The following is a 17,314-nucleotide window of genomic DNA, read 5'->3' on the forward strand; positions in this document are numbered from 1 at the left end:
CGGCAGCGCTCATAAGCCCTAAAAAAGCATGCGATTTGGCTTCCGATGTTCCCTATATCGGGAACATCGGAAGCCAAATCTTACCGTGTGTACACACTATTAGACAGTAAAGATGGGCCCCCTTCAGCTCTGAGCCCCATAGCAGCTGCACCCCTTGCACCTATGGTAGTTACGCCCTTGCTCGCACAATTGGCTCACCTGCACAATCTATTTTTTCTTGCAAAGCCGATCGCAAGCTGTATACCTACTGATCTGTACTAACTTTACTTAAGATTTTGACTACATAGTCAAAATCAGAAGTACAAATTGCAGTGTGTGTGCACATGTAGTTATATGTATATCTAACTCTAATAATAATATAATAATATAGTAATATAGTAATATACATATGCATATGCACCTGCATATGTATATCTAACTCTGTAGCATTATTTATATCTATGTAGATATATATAGATATATATATATATATATATATATATATATATAAGTCTTTGGCACTCTGGGTGAGATGGCAACGTCCGGGGTGCCGTACTGGAGTAGATACACAGCAGATTTTTTGTCCAAGAGGGCAAAGAGAGTCGGCACTCCACGTTCTTTCAAAAGATAATTGTATTAAAAAGACAAATACATTACAAGGTGCTCCAGCAGTGTCATCAACATTTCATGGCCCCTATGGCCATTTCGTCAGGATGTGGGCTGCGGGGTGAAGTGTACGCGTTTCGTCAACAGGAAGGACCCCTGACGAAGTCCTTCCTGTTGACGAAACGCGTTGGACGTGGCTAACTTGATCCGACGTGGAGATGTCCTTCTGTCCACCGGTGTATCCTGCACTTGCGGTTGTGTCCAGAGAGCGGTGAGCGCTGAGTCCGTGGTCCCTGGTCGGCAGCTGAGCGGCTTCCTTTCCTGCGTATTCCGTATACCATCTTGTGCTGAGATCGGATATTACATATGACTGGCAAGCATATGATTTTAAACCCCTATGTATGTGAGCATAATAACAAGTAAAAAGTGTTGTTTATATTTGGCTCATTGGTGCGTTTTTCTCTATCTTTTTTGCATATATATATATATATATATATATATATATATATATATATATATATATATATATATATATAGCTATATGTTTATGTAATGTTGTGTACACACAAGGTGATGGGAGCTTTGTACTGAGCGATCCTTCACGGCCAGTGTTCTCAACAGAGAGAACACGGGCGATGACTAGGTATACAGTATACTGCATGCAGCATAAATCTAGTCAGACGATAACAACACATGGGGGCCATATGCATGCTCGCTAGGATAGGGGGCATACATGCAGGGCCATCTTTTCGTATGGGCTTAATGGGCACTTGCCCAGGGGCCCCAGGTGTATAAGGGCCCTATTCTGATAGCTGAGGATCCCCTTTTTTCCAGGGATACCAGAATTTTGAAAATCGGCCCTGGGGAACTGGAGATATCCAACTTCAAAGTAGCAGTCGACATCCGACCTGTTAATTGCAATTCCCAGTCATATTTCTCAGGTTCTCTCTGAGTATATTCCAAAAGCTGGGACTCTCCCCTTTCTGTCAACACTAGCGCCTTGTCTCTATCATGCCCAGAACCAGAGATATCAGCCTTCCAACAGCCGGTCCCTGCTCCAGCTCCTAACGTCTGGTGTACAGTTTTATATTTTTGTCACTGGATTGCTCTGGCTCCTGATCTCTGATCCCCCAGTTCCCAAGCACCTCCTGAAAGTTGGGACTCTAGGTTTTTATACTATTGAAGGCTAAGAAATCTATTTCCAGATAATGGTGATATCTGCAGTCAAACAAGCTTCCCTTCCACCGGAAAATGACGAATATTAAGCCCACTCCATTATCCAATTCTCCCCTGCTTATAAAACACCCCCTACCTCCCTGGAAGTCATTTACAAGGGACCCTTCATACAGCTCAGTGCCCCCTTCCACACGTTAGTGTTCACCCTCCCACCACCTGTGCAGTAAAGGAGTAATTAGCAGAAGTTACTGCTCCAGGTCCTACATGTTGAATGGAAGATAGAGCACCCCCTGCCACCCGTGGGACATCAAAGCTGCTGCTGATACCACCCCCCACCCCTAGGAGGGGAGGGATCCGATATGATTTCCCGGCGGTCGGGATCCCGGCGGTCGGAATCCCGACACTGGAATCCCGACCGCCGAAATCCCGACAAGGGGGGGACATGGATCGCCCCCCCTTGCGGGCTCGCTGCGCTCGCCACGCAGCGGGCCCGGTGCCTCGCTACGCTCGGCACGCTATTTTATTCTCCCTCTATGGGTGTCGTGGACACCCACGGAGGGAGAAAGTTTCGGGATTTCGGCGGTCGGGATTCCAGTGTCGGCATTCCGACCGCCGGGATCCCGACCGCCGGGAAATTAACCGCATCCCGAGGGGAGAATGGGTAAGGGCCCCAGTGCATTGCTTTGACCAGGGGCCCACACTGCTGTTAAGATGGCCCTGCGTGCAAGCATCTCACACGCACACGCGTCTCATTGCCGTGATTGGTGCACGCGCGCATCTCACACGCAGTGAAAGCTATGGCACGACTGGTATAAATGAGCGTGACTCCATCTGTATATGTATATCTAAAGTTTGTCAGTCTATAGATATATGCATACATACAGTATCTACATATTTCTCTATGTATAGTATGTGTTATGAAGTGCATAATGATGATGATGATGATGATGATTTTAATTTAATCCTGATGTAATAGCAATTCTACATATGGGAATAAAAATAAAGAAATGAGTTACCGCAAATCGATTTATCCTTGTTAGATGCTAAATATTGTGTCCAGCGGTTCCTGATAATTACACCACTCAGGCAGGTACTGTATATCTGTACTTATAAATGAGCAATGTATAAGTCTGTGTTAGTTTGAACACATAACTCAATAAAAAACAAATAGCAATGTGCTTCCTGCACTGTAATGCTGGAAATATGTTGCTGGGTAATATGATTCCAAAAGAACTTGATACAGCCATTTTTTTTCTTTCTCTAAAGTGTTTTATAAGAAGTAACCAGACTTGGAAGTTCTAAGGATTCTCCTGCCCTCTATCTGCAACTATCGGTACTGCATGCATGTTATATGGCTCTAGGCATCAGCAATTAGTAAGTTTTGCTCTTATAGTAAATGCTTGAAAGGTCTCTGCAGAATCATCACACCAATTACTAGCAGGTGCTATAGCCTAAGAAGCAAAATGATGTATCTGTAATCAACACTCATCTTTTAATCTGCTGTGTTCAATCAGATATGTGTGTACTGTATCCATGTTCACCTTCATCTCTATTATATTCTAAGTTGTAGTGTCTCTGTTTGCTAAAATCCATTTACAAGGTTCTTTGACAAGAAAAGTATTTTTTTTTTTCTAAAATCCAGTAACACAAACATTGAACTTGGTTCAATGTGCAGGATGAAGCCACAAATAAATTGTCCCTGCCAGGCAGGAAGATAGGAATGAAAGGGATGTATTTTTCTTCCTCTCAAGGCACAATGTCAGTTAATTATGCTGTGCTTAAGATAAAATGTGTTTGATACTAAAGTGCACAGGTAGACAAAAGAGAACTGGTTCCCTTCTCAGCTGAAAGTTTTCCTCCCAGTCCATCTTTTCTTTAACTTTTGCTCCTATATACAGTAAATACAATACAGGGCGAACCATCGACTTAGTCAGAGGCGTAGCTAGGGTGGAGCGTGTGCTCCGGGCGCCGAAAGTTGACAGGGCGAACGGCATCCCTGCCCTGCTGTATAACACTCGCTCACCCGCTCACTGTCTTCTGTTTTACTCAGAATTCAGAGTCTAAAGTCTGCAGAAAAATGGCCGCCGGACTCCTGCACTGAGGACATGCCTAGGGCTGGAGGCCGGTACAGAGGGTGGGGTAGTGGGCCAGATGTAGGGGGCTAGCAGAAAGTAGCCTTTGTTGAACACAGGCTGTGCATTCCACCTACTTGACTGCTGCCTGCCTCTGTGTCCACTGTCCGGTGTCGAGAATCAGGTAAGACAGGGGGAGCAGCCTGTGGTGTCCTGTTGATAGACAGGGGGAGCAGCTAGTGGGGTCCTGTTAATATACAGGGGAGCAGCCTGTGGGGTCCTGTTATTATACAGGGGGAGCAGCCTGTGGGGTCCTGTTATTATACAGTGGGAGCAGCCTGTGGGGTGCTGTTATTATACAGGGGGAGCAGCCTGTGGGGTCCTTTTCATAAAGGGGGAGCAGCCTGCTGAGTCCTGTTAATATACAGCTGAGCAGCCTGTGGGGTCCTGTCATTATACAGGGGGAGCAGCCTGTTGGGCCCTTTTATTATACAGATGGAGCAGCCTGCAGTGTTCTGTTATTATACAGAGGGAGCAGCCTGTGGTGTACTGTTATTATACAGGGGGAGCAGCCTGTGGGATCCTGTTATTATACAGGGGAAGCAGCCTGTGGTATCTTGTTACTATAGAGAGGGAGCAGCCTGTGGGGTCATGTTGGTATTATTATTATACAGGGGGAGCAGCCTGGGGGCGCATATATAATAATGTAATAGGGTGGCGGGGGGGGTGTCGGCCTGCTACAAATGGGGGGGGGGGCGCAAAGCATGCCCTTGCACTGTGGCACCTATCTACTCTGCTGGACTTAGTGAGTAGCAACCTGCTCCGACTTTGCACAGGACAAATTTAGAGAATTTACAGCGATAGGCTTTTTTATTTTTTTAACTGAGGTCTGATTACTTTGAAGAAAGATTTTTTAAATGAATGATATAGAAACAGGAAAAAAAAGGGAAAAAATAAAATTCTGTATCCGTAAACTTGGCTTAAATCAATTTTCTGGAGAAACCAGATAATACGTCTTAATCTCTACATACTGTCGTATGAAGTACAGTCCATTGATGCTTTAACAGTTTAGGCAGCATACCGTCAAGAAAGTGCTGGGACAGAAGTTTTTTCTTTGACTTGCTTCACTAAAATCATCACTGCTCGGCTCGCTTTTACGATAGATTAATGTTTCATACACCTAAACCTTCCTCGATGAATGTTCTATAGAATTGTGAATGTTCTATAGAATTGTGAAAACCGTATTAACTTCCAGGGACTTTATTTTATACCATGTAGAGCGGAGCTGGCCTAAATTGATCTTCAAGGTCTTAGAACAGTTGACATTTTCCAGAAAACCTAGCTGGTACACAGGTGTTGTCATTACTAACTCACATTTTCAAATATGTGGTTCAATCACTCCTAACCAACACGTGCTACAGATTTACAGGTGGTATGGAAAAACATGAACTATTGGTAGATCTTGAGGACTGGTTTGGCCACACCAGATGTAGAGATATACACCAGAGCCAGATTGCAAGTTTTGCTGACAGATTTCCAGCAAACCAGTCCATGATGTTATTAAACTTGCATACCCTGTTTCCAGGTAACTTAACTGGTGATCTTTCAGTTATAAGGTACTGTACTGTACATTAAAAACAGTTTTTTACTTAGGCATAGGTTCTTTAATATGGGAAAATTGTCAAGAATGCTCACTGCACAATATCGGTACTTCACAAGAAGGACCAATCGGATAATTAAAACTGAGAGATTCAGACCATATTTTGTACTGTTATATCAGCCTTTGGTCAACACACTCTTGCATATACACTATTCAATAAAGCAGACGTATCACCTGAATATTGGCAAATTAGCCCAATTTTTATCAGGTGTGGAGTATGAGGTCAACACTGTTTGAATCAACAGGTTGACCACTACTGGGCAGGCGATAATTCGACACATGAAAAAGGTCAGCATGGTTGGGCTGGCCATTCTATCGCCAGCCCCCCGGTAGCCGCCGGCTCCCACCAGGTGGCGTGTGCGCCCGAGACACTTGCGTGCCCCGTGGCGACGGAGCTCCCCGCAAATGTCCGCCTCCTCCCCCACCGCTGCCGCCAGTCCCCCTCACCGCCCTGACCCCCCCTAAACCTGCCCGTCTTCCTTAAGAGAAGATGGGCAGGATGCCTCTGCCCAGCCTCCGAGAGACTAAGACGCACATGCGCGTCCCAGTCTAATGGAGTCCTTTTCCGCTGTCTCTCGCCAGTGGGGACAGTCTGCCGAGAGCCGGACAACAATGAGAGGGGCTCCATCTGTAGGTCAACGTTGACAAAAGGTCGACAAAAAGCAAAAAAGGTGTGGGTTTTTTTTGGTTCTATTCTCATTCTACGCCCACTCGGATCGTGAAGAAACGAGTAATTAAAAAAAAAGTAGTTGATCTATAGACGGTCGACCGGATATCCAATTTTGTGTGGTGTGTAGATAGCTTAAGTGAATCCATTCATTCTATCCTGTATGCTGAGTCCAGTGTCAGAGACATGCATGCAGGGTAAGAGGAAATCAGACTCTGACTAAGCAGATGGATGGAGAACATTAGAAGGTACTCATAAATAATAATAAGCATCTTCATCTATGCTAAATAGAACAGGTGTTCTAGGGAAGATAGGGGGCGGGCTCTTAGAGCAGCTGCATCAGCCCACAGGAGTATGCCCTAAATTTTGTTAGGGCAATCTGCTCCTGGTACATGGCAATTAGATTTCATTATTACTTCCACCCATCGCCATGTGGGCATTTTCACTCACAGCACTGTAATGGCAGATTTAGTGAATATGATCAAATAAGTCATTATTCCCATCTGCACAAAATGATATTTACAGATGTATTTACGTTGCGCAATGCTGCGTGATTTTGCACCTGGTGGTCTTCCATAAAAAGTGAATGGATAGTGGGTGCATGCATACAAGCGCACCCACTATGCCAGGTTACACATACATACTGCAAAGATGTAGATGGACACACTACACTGTACATGTGTCAGAGTGACGCTGGCGCTGCCCATGTGCAACTTGATTACCAATGGTGGTTGCAGTGAGGATCTGGACGCACTGAGAGTCATTAGGCATTTATGGGAGGTAAAAGGGAATGGCATACAGGGAGGCAGCGGCCATTTTAGGTGCAGGTCTTATCTTGCGATTACATCTGTGTATGCAGTTACAAAAGCTACAGCATCTTACTTATGGTTGGTCAGATGATCGATTGTTTGACTGCTGTGCCTCCTATGATGCATCTTTGCAAGTCTGAATTTCCCCATGTGACGCTTGTTTCTTCTGTAATTCTATAAGCCACATGCATAAGATCCAAAAAACACCCTTAAACATACCTCCCAACTGTCACGATTCCGTCGGGACAGTCCCGATTTTCGGGTCCTGTCCCGACGTCCCACCCGCGGCAGGCATTGTCCCGCTGCGGGGGGTGGCAGTTGGGAGACCCCCCAATCTAGTAGAATAGACGCTGTGCGCGTGCGCACAGCATCTATTCTCGTATGAAAATGAGAATGAGCATAAGCCGCGCCCTCATTTGCATACGCCCCGCCCCCTTCGCCACGCGAGTGTCCCTATTTCCTCCGGACAGAAGTTGGGAGGTATGCCTTAAATGCAGCAGTTTCTCTCTTTGAAATGCTTAATAACTCCTTATCTCCATTCCTAAATATAAAAGACAATTCTGCCTAATGGACCAAGGGCTTGATTTAGCTTTGCTGCAAAAAAAAAAAAAAGTGCACTGCAGGTGGGACTGATGTAACATGTGCAGATATTTAAATTTGGTTGATTCATATTTTTTCTGTGCAGGGTAAATACTGTCTGCCTTATTTTTACATTGTAGTTAAGATTTCGGTTTGAACACACCCCACCCAATTCTAACTTTCTCTGCACATATTAAATATGGCCCATCCGTACAGCAACATGGTTTAGCCCAGTTGTGTGCTCCAGGCCCTGAATGCAGCAATACATCATTTATTCCTTTATGCCAAGCACTGTAGGCACCAGCCAGAAAAACCTTTACATTACTATTGCAAAAAGGCCTCATTATTACATTAAGATAGGTTTTTATTGTTCGGATCCACAGGACAACTACACAGCAACGGAATAGTGAATAACAATTCTGTGCACATGCATGTCAATTCTGATATTTTATTCCCCTGTTATTGGAATCCAGGATTACCTTGGTACACACTATCAGATAAATTCTCCTATACAACAGAGCAATTATCGGATTAGTGTGCACCCATGCACACAGAGCAATGTTTCAGTATCCATTGACTTCAGATTTATTTAAAGGGTTCAGAAGATTGGGAACAAGATAGCACACAAAATCCTGCCCTCCAGATCACACTGTAACAATAGTGTTTAAAGCCGTTTAACTGCTTAGAACTTCTCTTTTATTATTAGGCTGCATTCCAGTGGCAGAGTGTCACAATAATATGGTAACAAACAGAGAGCAAATCGATGTAATTGTTACTTTTACTTGCTCATAAGGTTTTAGGCTAACTACCCTGCCTGCAGTGCCAGATTAAGCCTTCGGGGGGCCCGGGGCACTTTAGAGAGGGGGGCCCCTTTGCACTTGTCATTACTGGCCGCAAACTGCATGGGGGAACATTACACTGTTTAAACACAGAGCAAAGGCAGTATAAACGTGGTATATACACATACATATATACATACCACATGAAAAGCCTGTGTTTGTCCCTCTGCACCTTACTCTGTAGGAGACCTCACAGTCCCAGTGCTGCCTCTGATTAAAAACCATCCCATTTCTAGGGTGCTGCTGCTGTTCTCCATGGACCTGAGAAGCGTGTAATGAGCTCCACCAATCAGAGCTCAGCACAAACGTCTCAGCCTCTGCCCTCTGGTGCAAAGTGTCATGGGACTTAGTCAACTCCCAGTAATGCACTGCACACTTGGCTCCCGATGCTCAGCACCATTAATCATTGTCACATTGGCAGATACAGTAGGTGAAGCTGCAGCACTACCCCACTCCCATGCACAAAACCTCCCCCTGAACCCACTGCCTACATTCCCTCAGTATGCCCTTAACACCCCATTCTGACACTGGATATAAGGCCTTATAAAGTGGTTGAAGTATGCAAATCGGTGTTAGGCAACAGTTACAGCTGCTGCAATCAGACTCTGTATGCAGTGGCAGAACTCTGGGTGGCAATGGAGTCCTCTGCCGCCGGGCTCCTGCTCTCAAGAGGCATCTCTCCTCCCCTGCAAATTGAAATCCATTAATTGAAAGCCATTGAGATTGCATCTGTGGCTGAGTTCTGAAATATATGTGTTCTTTCTTTCTCCATATATAAATAGATATATATTTCATAAGAGACATTTATGTGTGTGTACATGTGTGTGTATATATATGGTTGTGTGTGTGTGGATGTGTTGGGGGCACCAATATATATCTTGCCTCCGGGCAACTGGGATGAACTTACGCCACTGTCTGTATGCCTGCTCTGCTCAGCTGGAGGCTAAGCCGTTGGAGTAATCAAGGCTCTGTGTGTGCTCTAGCGCCTCAGCTGTAGTAGACGAGTCAGCCCAGCAATGCCCTGCCAGTCATGACCTCTGAGTAAGGCTGGTTTCACACACTCCGGCTCCTGCCGGACGGTGAAATCCCGCACGGCCAGGGAGCCGTGCCGCACACACTAGTTTATCATGGAAGGGATGGCCACAGCCCGGCAGCTGTCCCTTCCAGTGGCGGGATCCGGCTGCAACCGTGCGGCCGGGTCGTCGCCGTCCCGTGTGAATGGACACAATAGTGTCCATTTACAACTAATGTGTGCGGCACGGCTCCCTGGCCGTGCGGGATTTCGCCGTCCGGCAGGAGCCGGAGTGTGTGAAACCAGCCTTATTGTTCCCAGAGTGTGTTCCTGCTCCCTTGTCCTACTCCTATGCTTTGTCTCTTTCCAGAATACCTACCCTAACAGGCAAAAACAAGCCTGCATTTGGCCAGAAACTCCCAGCGTGTACTTGGGTGCATCCATCATTTTTGTGGGCACGCCCATGAAATGCCGGGTTTGCCACCCAACACGCCCACCCCTTGTCAATCAGGTTGCAGGCACCTTGCAAATAGAAGAATTTGATGATAGCGCTTGCAGCCCGTCTGAGAGCATGTGCATTACGGACAAACCACATTCGCAGTACTCAAACCATTGGACAGTGGCCGAATTCGGACCTGTGCCATCAGGTCTGTCTGAATTGGCCCCATAGTCCCATCGCCTGTGCTCCTGTTCTCCCTGAGCTTGTCATATAATGTGTACCCAGCTTTAGATGCATTAAGTCAACAACTACAAAAGGGTTAGACTAGACACTAATTGGAGGATGTACTCAAAAAACGTTGACCTTTTGCTAGTGTCAACCTTTTGCTAATGTCGACCTATTGCATGTCAACCTCTTGACAATGTTGTCCTAGTGCATTCCACCTATTGGTGTTGATGTAGACATTGCCTGTGAGCTATCCCACTCCCAATAATATCATCACTGGTCTGCCAGACAATGGGCCTTATTTTGGTTCACTCCTTCTGGCAAACTCCTTCTCAGATGGACAAAACCATGTGCACTGCAGGGGGGCAGATGCAACGTGCAGATTTAGGTGAGTTATTTTGTTTCTGTGCAGGGTAAATACTGGCTGCTTTATTTTTACACTGCAATATAGATCTCACTTTGAAGTAAAACCCCAACCAAATCTAACTCTCTCTGCACATGTTACATCTGCCCCACTTGCAGTGCACATGGTTTTGTCCATCTGAGAAGGAATTTGACAGAAGGAGTGAACCAGAATAAGGCCCAAAGTAAGACAGATATTGCTAATAAATCGATAATGAGTATGTTATGTCTTCTTCTTATAATGCTTCTTATTGTAGTAATGTTGGTACTGTTTACAATAGATGTTTTGTCAAAGCTCAGTGGGTTTATGCATCTCCAAGGTAATACAACTTATGTCCTCATTTCCACTGCATGGGTAATGAGCTTGGATTCTGTGTTCTCTGCTAAGTACAGCATAATAAAATGGCATTGGCAAAAGCATGCTTTTCTTCATGTACTTTTGCTGTACCAGGCTGTGCTTCAGTTTGTAATATTGTTATTTACTTCTTTCAATTCAGCACTATGTAAAATGTGGAGGATGTTTTACCTAATGTACCTTATGGAGCAATGCTCCTGTTTGCTATTTTAAACTTTGTTGTGCTATGAACCGAAAGTAGCTATCCAGTTACTTATTGTATCTCCCTACAGCGCAATATCAAATGCACAGCAAGTGAGGGCATGTTTTCCGATCTGCTGCAGAATTATTCTGTAGGTCATTGCTTCTGTGTATGAGTTGACTGTACAACGACAAGAAGGTTCTATACTATTTACACAGCTTATACAGCACAATATCAATTGCATATACGTCAGTGTCCTGCTGTGTGTGTGTGTGTGTGTGTGGGGGCGGGGCACAGTTGGGGGAGCCGATGATCACCACTTCTCTGCTTGGCAGAACAGCCGGTGATCAGTGAATAGATCTATTTAGTGCAATGATGGAGCCAGTTGCTCCCGAGCTCTGAGCATGCCCCCGAAATGATAAAAATGAAGGTACACTCCGCTTGGCCCTGCCCCCTTTGTTGCAGCCTCACCCCCTTTTTGTGCCTTTGGCGCAGCATGTCCCGCTACAAGCAACTACTAAGTTGGGAGGTATGGAGATAGGTGTCATAAAAATGACATTCATCCAAATGTAGATGAGCCCAAAGCAGTTAGTAAGAGCTACTGTTGAAGAAAAGACACTGATACATGTCAGGGCTTGTATACAGTATGTGATGTGTGAAACAGAGGCCTAATCCAGACAATTTTGCTGGCAGTGAGAATAAATTGCCCCCCTCCCCATGGGCATTTTAGTAGCAAAACATTTGCAAGTTACAAAGGTTTGCACCAAAAAGGGACATCACTCTGTTATCCCAGACACACAGGGGACAAATATAGGCCCTTTACATTATTTGTTAATGTTTTCCTTATAGCAGTGCCCATTACACATGATGCACCACATCATAAGTCCTCTTACACATTATGCCACACATTAAAATGCCACTTAATGTACACATTTTGCCACATGCTGTAATGCCCCATTATTAAGTGCCCCTTACACCATATTATGTCCCCACAGTTATGCCCCTTTTACCATATTTATGCCATACACAGTTATGTCCTTGACACCATATTTTGGTGATTGCAATTATACCCATGTGATCTTATTTTGGCCCAGACAGTAATGCCCCTTAGACCATAATATGCCCCCAAAAGTTATGCCCCTGTCACCATATTATGCCTACACAGTACTAAAATATTTCCATATTATGCCAATTTACCTTGCAAGCCCCACCATGCTTCGGGTTGGTAGTCTTGCCTCTTAATGCATTGCTTCTGTATGAAAGTTTATAGTATCATTCTATACAGTAAGTTAGACTTGTACTTTATTTTTAAAAAAGTTTTTGTTTATGTATAGTAGACAATTTGAGTGTTTTAGGATTCTTAGCTTTTATTTGGTAATTGATCACTTGCCAAAGATTCTAGATAACATTATACTTGCATACTCTACTATTCGGCAAGGAGACTTCCAGCCACCCGGAAAAGTGGCTAAGTCTCCTGAGCAGGGTGCCACCTGCCTGAAAACCACCCACTTACACAGTAATGTGTAGCTGGGACATGAGGATTCAGTCACATAATTAGACGCACATTTCTGCCCAATTTCCAGACCTGGATTCCCACCCTCAGATAGGTCAGATAGGAAAGTGGCAAATATTGATAATATCCGAGAAAGCTAATGCTATTGGTGATCTACGTATGAACATAATGCAGCCATAAGAATTTATAAGGTTCCCCCTAAAAAACTTTCCATAAACAATAAAGTAGTAAACATTTTAATAAACTCTAAATTAAGAAAAACATACTGTATGTAGTTTTAAAACCAGTTGCTTCCAGATGAGTTTATTCCCAATATTTCGAAAGTTTAAATACAGTACAGTATATGATGTTGTTGTCAGCAGCAGATAATAACTTCTGTACTAAGGAAACACATTGAAAGAAAAGACTATTTTTTATTTCAAATGCGGGTGCCTTCTTGTATGTAAGTGCCAAGATGGATGAGATCAGGCACATTATGTTCCCTCCCCCTTTCAACAGCTCTATTATTATTTCTGCAGTATAAGTAATCAAAATACTCTGTTAGAGCACAATTGAAGTGTGGAGTTCTACCATTAACCCTGGACAAAAGATACCAGCTACCTATAGATTGTATGTTTATTGCACAAAGATAACTACAACATCTGCCATCAGTTCTACAAAAACATAAGGTGCCCACACACGGTGTTTAGTTCAAATCATACCATGTTCATTTTGCCATGTGATGTGTATTCCATATTGCAAGGCAAAATAGTATGTGCAGCCAGGTATTTTTGATGTAGATCACATGAACCTAGTAATTGACTTTTGTACTGTAGTCAAAAATCGGGTGTCATTCAAATCTCATGTACAGATGGAGCAGCTCTCGTTAGAGCGGCTCCTGGCGATAGAATTGCCAATCACCGCTGTGCGCCATCCGTCTGAGATGCTTGCGCCCCCCGTTCTGACAGAGCCCGCCGCCGCTCTCTGATGGCTTCCCGCTGCTCCTCCCTCTCCCCCGTAGCTCCCAACAGCCCCAACTAGCCCTGCCCATCTTCCTGAAGCAGAGATGGGAAGAAAATCCGATCCACGCGAGCGTGTGAGATTGCGCGCCTCTCCACCAGCCTGCACCAGCTCAGGTAATCTAGCGAATATGGAGGTGTGGCCGCCCAGACCTGATTCCTGCAGTGTGTGTATAGTATGTGTGGCTGTATAACTATACTGTATATGTAGCTCTATATAAATTTTGAAGTCATTATACGTGTTTGTGTAACTATATGTGTCTGTGTAAATGTGTATCTGTGTAACTCTTTTTTTTATAAATCTGTATACATATGTCTGTAACCATGGCCCTGATTCTGGTTGGCTCACAAAGCAAACAAAAAGAGTGGTCGACTGGGCTAAAGTTGGTTACTAGGGTAACACAAGATGTTTAAAAAGGTCAGGTGTATGGTATAAAAGTAACAATTTATTATAAAAACACAATTAAATCTAAAAGAAAAACAGAAATGATGCTTAGATTTATAGTCACCCTTGGGTTCTTATAATGTCCAGTCCAGCAGGATTCTCCTGATAGTAATTCTGGCTTTGTAATCTGTATTTTGGATGGCTGGATTTGGAAGTTACTCCACAAATGATGTTTGTGTCCCAGAATGGAAATTGGGAATGTGGTGATCTCCAGGGGGTGAGGAGGGGGGCGTTGTACCTCAGAAACAAAGTGGGGGGCCAATTCACGAGGTCTGAGGGAAGGTCTCTCTCCGTGGAAAGAATGGTGTGTCAACTTGATGAAGCAAATGAGCCTACTGGTGGGAAGTGCTGGAAACACCTTCACTGATACTTGCCGGGCTGTTGTTAGGGGGTGGCGTGCCTCCAAAAATCTCTTGTGCCTCGGATGGGAGTAAAGGACCAGGGTGCCTCACCTGATGGTGGTAGTTAGCTTCACTTGGAGAAGTGTAATGTCCCGCTGGAGAGGAAATTTTTTTGGTGGAGTAAAAAGGGAATGCTGGAAATCGTTGTTGTAAGTCTGTAGGGTGATCTAAGGTCACTGCTGTGAGTGCACCTACGAAATTCGCTGCCCTCAGCAGCTTTTTCTAGGTGACTTGTACAGTGGACTGACTGGGTTCACAAAGCAGCATTAGTTCACTGCTTTGTGAGCCATGTAACACCGCCCATTCAAATGCCCGCCCCCCGCTACCGGGTGAATTTCCCCACAGCAATGCAAATGGATGTTTTGACTATGCAAGTCTCAGAGGGCGCCTACAGTGAAGACCTGCACATGTGCATAAACGATTATATGCATGTGCAGGCAATCAACATCGGTCCCCGTTGCGAATATGCAACTGGCCGAACAGACCAGAATGACCTCCTATGCAAAACTCCCGCACATAGAGTGTGGAGGCAGTTCTGGTAGGCAATGCTCTGTGTAATATTGCAGGCACTGCAGCACTCTGCATTATATGGTGGGTACTCATTGCCTCTGTTTCATTTAGCGGTCACAAAATTGCTTGGTGGTGTCTAGCAGTCAATGGAATGCTCTCTGTGTTGTTTGGTGGTCCTGGTGGAATGAAGCTTAGGGTTAGAAACTAGAAGGGACGGTTTGGTTTAGAGGGCAGGAGGGGAGGTTTAGGCTGCAGGGAGTCATGGCTAGGACTGAGGGGAATGTTGGGATACCTTCCATGTATATACCAGAATCCGTATTCTGACCATTGGCATCATGTCTGTTGTTCAATGCAAAATACACTTAATAGACAAAACACCTCTGGTATGATGTCCTAGTCAGCAATTTACAGAGCAGATTTTAAAGTTGAAGTTTAACAATAGCTGTATATCCGCACCTACCTCTATTGTACATTCTTTATTAAAATGTTTATTAGGTTTGTCCTAAGCATATACTGTCTTTATTGTGATTAAAGGTACGCATACTGTAGCACTATCTTTGATGAAATCACTCTAGTAGTTAACATTGCTCCTGTCCCTACAGATACACTCTTTGTCTTTCAGTTATCACAGCTGAGATCAAACAAGTACTTTGGCTTTCTCTTCAGCCAATATAATGAGTCCGCGACACTTGAACTTAAGGTCTATGCGTGAAAGTCACTTCAGTCACTGAACTCCCTGACAACTTGTTATTGTCTGATGTATGAAATGAAAATCCATCCGCAGAGGTTCACAAATTTCCAGTCACACATATTTCCTATGGGAGAGCTCCAAGGACCATTGTCAGCAAGATTACACTGATGACCAACAAGAGCTGAGAGCATAGAGTAGCTGTCAAGTTGGTGCTATTTAGCCCTTTGTACCTACAAATAAAAAAAAACCTCACAGTGTATCAGTAAGATAATAAATCACTCTGTCTTCCTCCCCGAGGCAACACCAGACCAGGAAAAAGAACTTGTTCTAAGCACAACAACGGAAAAATAGAAAAAGCTATTAAGAAAATTAGAAGATGCTTAATTAAATACATCCACAGAGCACTTAAGTGATTATTGCAACTGTGCATGCACGGACATTTAAAGCATTATGTATAGAGACGATGTTGCGATCAACTCTGATGCTAATAGATAGTTGGCAAAAAGTGATGGAGGTTCCTGTTGGGTGACAGAGAGGTGGATAATAGTGAGTGCAAAAATGGGTGGTTTATGGGCTTTTCAAAGCAATCAGCCATGTTAACAGATGCTTGACAGTTTACATAAGAGTCCATATGTGTGGAGAACCTACTCCTGCCATAGAGCTGGTACAAGTTTCTATTGAGTGACTGATAGTGGTGTATAAGGACTCACCATTCAGTATTATTATTATTTATTTATTACCAGTTTCTTATATAGTGCAAACATATTCCGCAGCGCTTTACAGAGTATATTTGACCATTCACATCAGTCCTTGCCCCAGTGGAGCTTACAATCTATATTCCCCAACACATGTACACATGCACACAGACATTCTAGGGTAAATTTTTTTTTAGGAGCCAATTAGCCTCCCAGTATATTTTTGGATTGTGGGAGGAAACTGGAGTACCTGGAGGAAACCCACGCAAGCACGGGGAAAATATACAAACTCCGCAAAGTGCCATAGTGGGAATCAAACCCATGACCTCAGTGCTGTATGGCAGGAATGCTAACCATTGCACCGTCCATGCTGCCCACGGGTGCTATATTCCAGTCCTTGCACATTCGGTTAAACATATGTACTCAAGGCAACGAGGGGCAGATGGAAGTATTATGAAGTATTATGAGTATTTGTACCTGTAGCATTCAGGTAAAAAGTAGTAACTGTTTTAATCTGGAAAGATTGACACTTGAAGATGCACGTGGGAAAGGTCTTAACAATAGTTAAACGTGAGAGTGATAAAACTAGTAATAACAGTCCAGCCAGCCAATCAGCTCCTAACTGTCATGTTATAGGCTGTGTTTAAATGTATCACTCTTTATCGCCATCATGTTTATCTTTTTAAGGCTTTTGCCCCTGGGTCTGTAATGTCATTTGTCTGAACTATCAGAGAGATGACGCATTGCAGCAAAATCCAGACTTATCTTTCCATGTGTCTATTCTATTATATTTCCCTGTGTCTCTTGAAAGTTAAATGGTAAATTTAATGTGGAAGGGTGCATTCAGTGAGACACCATTACTTTCAATAAAATTAAGAAAGTCTCCCAAATACCAAATACCATGCACAGAGGGCCTGATTCAGACATAGAATTAAATACTGTTCGATTTCAAAGCGGAACCATGCAGAGTCTTCTATTTAGAAGACATATTTATGTAGCTTCAATCCTAGTGCTGCGACCGCCGATATGTTCAATGAAGGGAACTACAGGCAGCATACAC

This window comes from Crinia signifera, chromosome 6 (assembly GCF_055691185.1).
Source record: "Crinia signifera chromosome 6, ASM5569118v1, whole genome shotgun sequence".
In the NCBI taxonomy this organism is placed as follows: Eukaryota; Metazoa; Chordata; class Amphibia; order Anura; family Myobatrachidae; genus Crinia; species Crinia signifera.